A 9,260-nucleotide genomic window follows, 5' to 3' on the forward strand; every position below is an offset into this window, starting at 1 on the left:
AAAAAAAAAAAGAAAAAAAAAAAAAAACAGTCTCACTCAGAGTCTGCCCCATCCCCGGACAGCCCACACTGATAGCTAATCAATGAAGAGATTCAAGCCCTGCTCAATCAGTGTAACACACAAGGGCCCTCCCAGCTCCAGAGCTTCCCAAGGGATCAGCAAGTGTTGTTGTTGTGACTTACATTGGAGCCCATCTTCCCAGTTCACTCCTGCTTCCCTCCTCTTTTCCTAGCTGACATTCCTTAATAAACAACCAGGACCCTAAATCCCATCTCAGAATCTGTTTCTTGGGGAATTGATCTGTCTAACTCCCTCCCACTTTTCTCCTACGTTCCATTATATGAGTTGTTCTCCCTTTGGCAGAAGAAAGAACATACTGAACAGTTAATGGAAACTTTCATTTGCCTCAGCTCTCAGCTCTGACTTAGAATCAATCATGCAACTTAGTAATTGAGTCTGAATATTCCAACTGCCTTGTCTGTTTTAACAAGGACAGATAGCTTCCTCTGAAAATGATATTGTTGCCTTGACTGTGAAGGCAAACGCTAGTGTAATGGAGGATGACTTTGGTAATATTATTGCACTAATTCAAGCAAAAAGGCATGATAAGGCAGAAATGGAAATACAGTATCATGGAAAAATCATTTTATGTAAGATAACTTTGCATATAATTCACTTAAACCAAGTCTTTCCCATTAATCACTTTTTATTACTTGAAAGACAGGAAGAGAAAGAGATTGAGAAAGAAAGAACAAGCAAGCAGTCTCATGTAATGGATTTGCCTGCACAGAGCAAATGTTTTGTGCCAGGATAAATGTATGATGGGGACACCAGAAGTGAGTAGCATGGGATTTCTCTATTTTAAAGTTGTATTTATCATAAACACAAGAACCCCATGGAAGAATGATAGATTGGCCTTGGGTTGGTACAATCGCCTCAGTTCCTTTTAAGTGCACGTAGCTCAGGAGACACCTATAGACTTTGGGGAATGACATCAGCAGCTCAATTTGTAAGGCTCCAGGTTCTCTACCCAGAGCAAGAAGTCTCCATGCTAATCAGGTCTGAGCATACAGACATTAGAGATTTGCTTCATTGCACTTGACTTTTAGGCAGTTTTTACAAACCAGCTTACACTAGCTCTCTTGGGAGGATAAAAAAATGAGAAAGAATCATTTGACTTGGAGTAGAAAAATAATTTTTGTCAAATTATAGATTAGACTATCAAAGCAAAACTACTTCCTAAGCCCCATATGTTGGTTTACAAACATATTTGCAAAATCACTGAAACCTTAATGCTATAGACATTTGTCTCCCAAACACTCAAACCGTGTCTCACAAATTTGAAGGTAAGAAAAGAAAATGTCTCAGAGTGGCCCTGTAGCCTAATGGTTAGGGGAGCCGGAGCCCACATGGTTGACTGCAGCAGCTTGAAAAAACTGTAGGCATGGGACCAGCAGAAGGTGTAATTGTTACATTGCTGGACTCCCACAGAGTTGACTTTGGTTCAAGACCTGGACCTGGCAGGTTAAAATTCATACTGGGCACATGCACGCCCAAAAATCCCAAGAGAAAAATGAAGGAGAAGGGATTGTAGAGTAGTCACTCCCCCTAGGGGGTGATTTCTCACTTTCTATCTCTGTCCCTCTGTCTCTCTAGCAAGTGCATGTGCCCTATAACAAAAATCTCTCTCTCAAAAAAAAACAAAACTAAATAAAACAAACAAACAAAAAACCCTAGGCACATGTGCATGTTTGTCCCAAATTCCAGCAGGATGGAGAAATAGAGAAAAGATTGCAGTGTGACAAGGCCTAATTGGGGTGTGGAGGGGGTGTTTTTCTCCCTCTTGTTTCTCTGGCAAGCATATGTGCTCTTTGACAATTATTAATAGAATGAATAAAAAAAGGAAGAAAGGAAATGTCCCTCAACATTCTCTGTGTTGACTTAACAGTGACTCAAAACTAAAGCAATAAACTCTAAGACAACATCATAATCATCACTTGCTTTTCTCAGACCCATTATTCACAGTTTATACACTCCCACATGGTGGGAAATCTCAGGACTAGCAAACAGTATAATGGTTACATTGTTGGACTCCTACATAGTTGACTGTGGTTCAACACTGGACCCAACAGCTTAAAGCTCATACCAGGTATGTGTGGGCACATGCCCAAGATCTCAAGAGGAGAATGGAGGAGGGATTGTGGCATAGCCATTTCCCCGGGGTGGTGGGGGTGATTTCTTGCTTCTTGTCTCTCTGTCTCTCTGTCAAGCATATGTGCCCTATAGCAAAAATCTTTAAAAACCAAACCAAAAAAAAAAAAAAAAAAAAAAACCCATAATTACATCTCTTGTGGCCAGCAAGTGACATGGTAGTTAAAGCACATTGCTGACCATGGTTCAAGTCCCAAACCTAGTGGCTGGCTTTTCCACTTTCCCTCTCTCCATCTCTTTCCATCTCTCTGGTGATGCCCTCTAGTAAATTTTAAAATCATAATAAAAATAAATAATTCTTTTTAAAAGAGTTATTTTATTTCAATTTATTTATTTTAATTTGATCAGAGAGGGACAGAGGGACAGAGAAACAGAGAGAGTGGGAGAAGGAAAGCAAGAAAGCAAGTTGCCAGGTCTGGGACTTGAACAATGGTTGGCCATGTGCAAGTCCAGCACCCTTAACCATCATGCCACTTGCCGGTCCCCAAATAAGTAATTCTTTAAAAGAAAAAAAAAAAACAAAACATCCATTGTTGTGGATAAACAGATTCTGAGGAACGAAAGCACAGCACTCTGGAGAAAAAGGAGAACACTTTACTATGTTAGCAGGCACAGAAGAGTTAATACTATGAATCTCTGGCACCAGCTGGGAGTTGAGCACAGTCTTCTATGGGTGAATTTGGGGAGGAGCAGTTTCAGCATATTTAGAGTGTCTTATCAGGGAAAAGGCTTAGTGTCTGGCCTAATACAGACCTGGCAGCCTGCTTAAGGCCTCAGTTCAGGGGAGGGGTAGCTACTTGAGGGGAAACAAAGTCCAGGCAGCTATCAACCCTGGGTTTCTTCAAAGTTATTCATAAGTTCTGGGCTACTCCACATCAACATCTCTCTGGAGAGCATAAATGAAAAGGAGATAAACTGGTTACTTCCTAAAAGTTACTCAGATTCGGAGTTCAGTACTTTTGAATTACTTTTCAACCCATCATAAACATGTGTTTTTCACAACTTCATCCTTGTACTATCAAGGCTAGTAGTGTTAATCCAGTCTGCTGATATGGGTGCTCTACAGTTGAATTTGGAATTTTCTGCCAAGCTTCTACCACCTCTGAAAGTTTAATGTCTGGCTCTCTCTTTGCTAATGCCAGTGCTACCAACAAAGGGATTCAGAAAACAGCCAAGACACACACATTCTCCTTAAATAGCTCTGAATTGCTTGGTTGACTGAAAGTCAAGAAATTACAGTGATCTAGTCAATATACCAGAATGACCAAGTGTGCACAAGGAGTGAACCTTCATCAAAACTATGCTTAACTATTAAATACTCCAGGGATGAGAGAGATCCTACCTTCAAAGAAGTTAGGATATGAGAGAAGGTACATCTTAGAATCAATGACATTCAGAGTGCTATTCTTTGTCTTTAGACAATGGTTATCACCAGAGTGTGTTGAGCCATGGTCCCCTTATCTAGATCTAGCTTACTTCAGTATTTCTCAAGCTGTATAGTATGTTTCACTCTAGAAGGATACAAGATATTTTGAGTTGGCAAACAGGGATTACCTGTTTACATATAATATGTAAATATTACTGTGATACATACTGTTATTGTTCTCAATATTCCATCCCTCCTACTATCCACATCCTTTATCATGTGATTTTACAGGTTTTTTTTACAATGGACTAATATTGGTATTTCCCTCTTTCCACCAATTTATGTGCTGAATTCCACATCTATGATGATATTTAGAGGTGGGGTCTTTGGGAAGTATTTAGATCATAAAGGTAGATTCTTCATGAGATCCCTCCTTTCTTCCAAGAAGAGACTAGAAAACTATCTAACTCTTTTTCTACCATGTGGGAATACAAGGAGAAGTTGACTGTTTGCACCCTGGAAGGAGGCTTTCATTATAAGCTGACCACAGTGGCATCCTATCTCAGATTTCCCAGTCTCCAGAACTGTGATAAATACATGTTTTTTTTTTCTTTTCAGTCACCCCCACCCAGTTTATGGTAACCTTGTTCCAGCAGCTTGAGTTGGTAAGACACTCAATTAGGAGAATGCTATGGGCTGAATGTTTGTGTGTACCCAAACTCAGATGTTGAGACCTAACCTCCAAGGTATTTAGAGGTGGGGCAATTGGGAGGTGATTGGATCATGAGGGTGGAACCCTAATGAATGGGATTAGTGACTTTATAGGCATAGACTTGAGAGAAATGATCTTTCTCTGCCATGTGAGGACACTGAAGATGCTGGCTGCAAAACAGGAAGTGAGCCCTCTTCAAACACCAAACCTGCAGGCATCCTGATCTTGGATTCTGTAGCCTACAGAACAATGAGAAACAAATGTCTATGGTATTTGTTATACAGCCTGAGCTGACTAAGATGGGAGTGGATATATATTTTTTCTCATCTCATTGATGATAGACTTGAGCATGTGACATGATTTGGCCAAAAATAATAGCAAATATAACACGTATCAGATCCTCAGTACAAAAGTTCAAACCTACGAGAAAAACACATTTCATGTAGTTGCTGATTGTAGGGGGGTAGATGACAGAAGCGGAGCAGAACCCAGGCTAAATCATCTGTCCCAGCCAACCCACATCCAGATAGACAAGAAAGAAATGGTTACTGTTGTGTTATGGAGGTTTGAATGGTTTGTTATACAACAAAGTGTAGCACCTGCAATGACAGAAGTATGCTAATACTACAGGTCACTATAATGTATCGTAACAAGGGATACTGATTTTTCATGTGTGGTTAAGATATAAAGGTTCTTTTGTAAATAAAAATATTTTCAGTGTCAAACTATTAGCAAAGTCAAAAGATAGGATGTGAAAGATTAGAAAAATACATTAGGTCTTTAAAAAGTTCGTGGAAGAAAAGTGTATTATGAAAAATCCTATGGATTTTTTAAAAATTTGTATTAAACTCATAGTTTAATTCCATTTCCATAAACTTTTGAAGTCTCCTCATACTAAGAGATTCTATTTGCTGCAGTAAATAGAGACATGAAGTGGAGATAAGAGACTAGATCCAGGGCCATTTACCAGCCATAGGTCTAAGAACCAGCAGTATAACTTCTCACTGCCTCACTTTCCCCATCTACAAAAATAAAAGTTGAACTAAACGACTTACTTAGCATTTAAATTTAGAGGTGCAGGGCATTTGGTGGTAGTGAAGTTAAAGCTGCTGTATCCTGTATGGCTAACCATATGGTTTGAGTCCTAGACCCACTGGTTTGAGAAACACACCAGGCATGTGTTCATGTGTGCCCAAGATCTCAAGAGGAGAATGGAGGAGAAGGGATTGCAGTGTGGCCATCCTCCCATAAGGGGTGATTTCTCACAGAACTGTGTTTCTCTCTGGGCAAGTAACTGTGCCCTATACCAAATAGAAAATAAATAAATAAATACCTCATGGGTGCTATGAAACAGCTTCTTATCCTTCTCGATAGTTCAGGATAAAGGTGACAGAGAAGCAGTTTTATAGTATCCCGACTACCTCAGTATTTGTACCTGGGAAGCAGCTACCAGACAATATGGATGTCATATCTTGAGTTACTGTAGTGAGCCACATACTGGGCTAAGAGCTCCATGTGTATTACCCGATTCATCTCATGAACAACCCTGTGATTTAAAAAAAAAAAAGCATATTGCCCTCTTTTACATTTCTTTTTATTTATTCATTCATTTATTTTAATTTGACCAGAGAGAGATACAGAGAGAGAGAAAGTGAGAAAGCAAACCACCAGTCCAAGACTCGAAACATGGTCAAGCCATGTAGGAGTGTCCATCACCTTAACCACCATGCCACCTGTGTGGTCCCCATATTGCCCCTTTTTATAAACCTGGAGAGAGTAAAGCTAAGAAAGGGAACTTGCCTGAAGTCACAGAAAAGAAAACTAATGGATTTGCTATCATATAAAACAAGCAATGGATTCTATTTTATTTTTTGCTTTTAATATCTCATAATCACACAAATACTACACGAAAACACTGACAAAAGGCTCAAACAAGACAGGCAAACAGCAGTGAAAAACTTATCCTATAACTGTGCCTCCTCCCTGTCCCACCTCCCCTGCTGCCCTTATTCAGCTAGAATACCCTACCCTAGCCCATCACTGTCAGTACTGTGCTGAGCATTCTTACACTCCATTCATTTATATTTTATTCCTTTTTAAATATTTATTTATTGACTTAAATCCCTTTGTTTTGTTTGTTTGTTTGTTTTTGGTTTTGGTTTTTGTTTTGTTTTATTTTTTAATTTGACCAGAGAGAGAAAGGGAAAGTGAGAAAGCAAGCCACCAGATCTAGGACTCAAACCACAGACAGTCATGTGGGAATCCAGTGCCTTTAACCACCACACCACCTGCTGGCCCCATTACTTTACTATTTTTTAAGTATTTCTTCCATAAGTGAGTGAAAGAGAGCGACAACACCCCTACTGGGGTTGTAACATCATATTCTACCCCTAGCTTCAGCTAGTCCTAGGTTGAGGTACACACACCCTGCATCCTCAGGGAGGTCTCTGGACACAAACAGAGAACCTTCCCATGTAGCTCAACCTCACAGAGCATCATGTTTTACCACTGCACCACTGTCTGGACACCCCACCCCCTGCTCTCAGTTGCTTAGCATTTTAAAGTTTTAAATGAGATCATGTCCTTTTTCTGATCCCAACCCTCTCATTACTTCCCCTACTCTTTCATAAAATGCAGTATCATGACCATGGTTTCCAAGCCATGATCTACTCCTGAGTTCCTTTTTGGCCAGCTTCCTCTCCTTTCAATTTCCCGGCTCACCAGGGTCCAACTACCAACTACAACTAGCTGGCTCCCTTTTGATCTTCAAATGCAGGAAACATGATCTTGCTTTAGGACTTTAAAGCTTGCCATTTCCTCTGCCTCAGACATCCCATTTTCCAGGTACTTGCCTAATTTTCTCCCTTGTTCCCTTTATTGGGTTGTTAGAAAAGTCGTGATATATTTTTCTATGCAAAAATGTGTTATAACTTTCTGACAATCTAACAGATTTCTGATAAAATGTCACTACTTCACATGAACTAAATATACTTAAAAAAAAAAAAAAAAGGTCACCACTTTCCTGGCCTTCAGCTAAACTGTTCTCTATTTGCATAGCCTACTCTGCATCACTTTACAACTCCTCTTTTAAATTTCTTTTTATTTATTCATTCATTTATTTTAATTTGACCAGAGAGAGACACAGAGAGAGAGAAAGTGAGAAAGCAAGCCACCAGTCTGGGACTCAAAACATGGTCAGCCATGTGGGAGTGTCCATCACCTTAACCACCACACCACCTGCATGGTCCCCATATTCCCCTGACATACACAGTTGCTTGCTTGTCATCTCCCCATTCATATGTAAATTCCCATGAAGACCTTTGTTTTTCTTATTCTTGCACTATCAGCACCTAGGATGGTTCCTGAAACAATAAATATCTGTTAAATGGGGACCAGCAGTTGATGTAATGGCTATGTCGTTGGACTCCCATGTAGTCGACTTAGGTTTGAGTCCCAGACCCGGTGGCTTAAACTCATGCCAGCACATGTGCGTGTGTGCCCAAGATCCAGAGAGGAGAACGGAGGAGAAGGGATTGTAACATGTCCACCCCCCCACCCCGGGCGGGGGTGATTTCTCACTTTCTCTCTGTCTCTGTCTTTCTGGCGAGCGCACATAACTTATAAGAAAAAACTCTCAGAAAAAGAATCTGCTAAATGAATGAACAAATGAGTTATGTGGCAGATACATAGTTAAATTATACACACACACACACACACACACACACACATATATATATTTATAAAAATTAGAGCATACATTGTATTTGATAACTTTTTTTCCAACTCTCTTCTCCCTCACACAGGAGGTCTTGGAGATCATGCCAAGTCAATATATAGTTGAGTTTTAAACAACATGGGTTAGAACTGCATGGGTTCAATTTTATGCGGTTTATTTTTTTTAGCTTACATTGTTATAAGAATACAATACTAGTACACATAATATACAGAATATGTATTAATCTACTGTTCATGTTATCAAATATGTCCAAAATATTTTGTCAAGAGTAGGCTATAAATAGTTAAGTATTTGGAGAGTCAATTTTATATATGGATTTTCAACTGTGTGGGAACAGTTGGCTCCCTCATCCTCCATAGTTTAAGGGTATGTTGATATATCTCATGTTTTCAATGGTTATATACAATTCTATAATATGGTCATACTATGTTTATTTAACTACTGCAATATTGATGAATATCTAGGTTGATTGTAAATTTTGTTGCAACCAACAACCTTGTAACAAACATTCTTATGTTTATACCTAATAAATTCTGGTAGGAGCTATTCCTATAAATGAAAGTAACACATTTATCCACTGGAAAAAAGAAAAACATGTTTAATATTTTAAAAAAATACTGCCATACAGCTCCCCATAAGTTTTCTCAGTTCAAAAGTTTTTCAACGACGGAGAAGAGTCAGGAATTCCATTTTTTTCTCAACACACAGGTGAATATAGGATATTGTTTCCTTAAAAACTGCACTCAAATGCAATCACATTTCCTCCATTCCCAAAGCTAAATAACCTGAAGGTCAAGTTCATTTATAGGAGATTGTGAATTAGATTACATAGAAATGGCCAGGGAAGTGTCTGGAGTGCGCTGTGCAAGCTCACGCAGGCACCATAATTATAAGCAATAACTTGGCTTCTTTTTGTTTTCTTCATTATACCTTTGAAATAGCTGTCGTAAAGTCATTTATTGCCAGCTGCTTTCATGTTTATAACTACACAACTCCATGCAGTATAAAACAAACTATTACATAGCCATGAATAGTAGCAGTCCTCTTCCAAAGTTTATATTTTCCAAAAAGACAGCTGGATTAGTTCCACCGTGAATTTATTAGGATGCAAAGTGTCGAAACCACTAAACGGAAGAACTTAACTTTTTGCTTGAGCTTACTCCTGTGACTGGTAGGAATGCTTTACTGTAAACAATACATATGTGAAAACAAGAACAGGTCTCCATAAACCTGCT

This window comes from Tupaia chinensis, unplaced genomic scaffold (genome assembly GCF_000334495.1).
Source record: "Tupaia chinensis unplaced genomic scaffold, TupChi_1.0 Scaffold000101_1, whole genome shotgun sequence".
In the NCBI taxonomy this organism is placed as follows: Eukaryota; Metazoa; Chordata; class Mammalia; order Scandentia; family Tupaiidae; genus Tupaia; species Tupaia belangeri.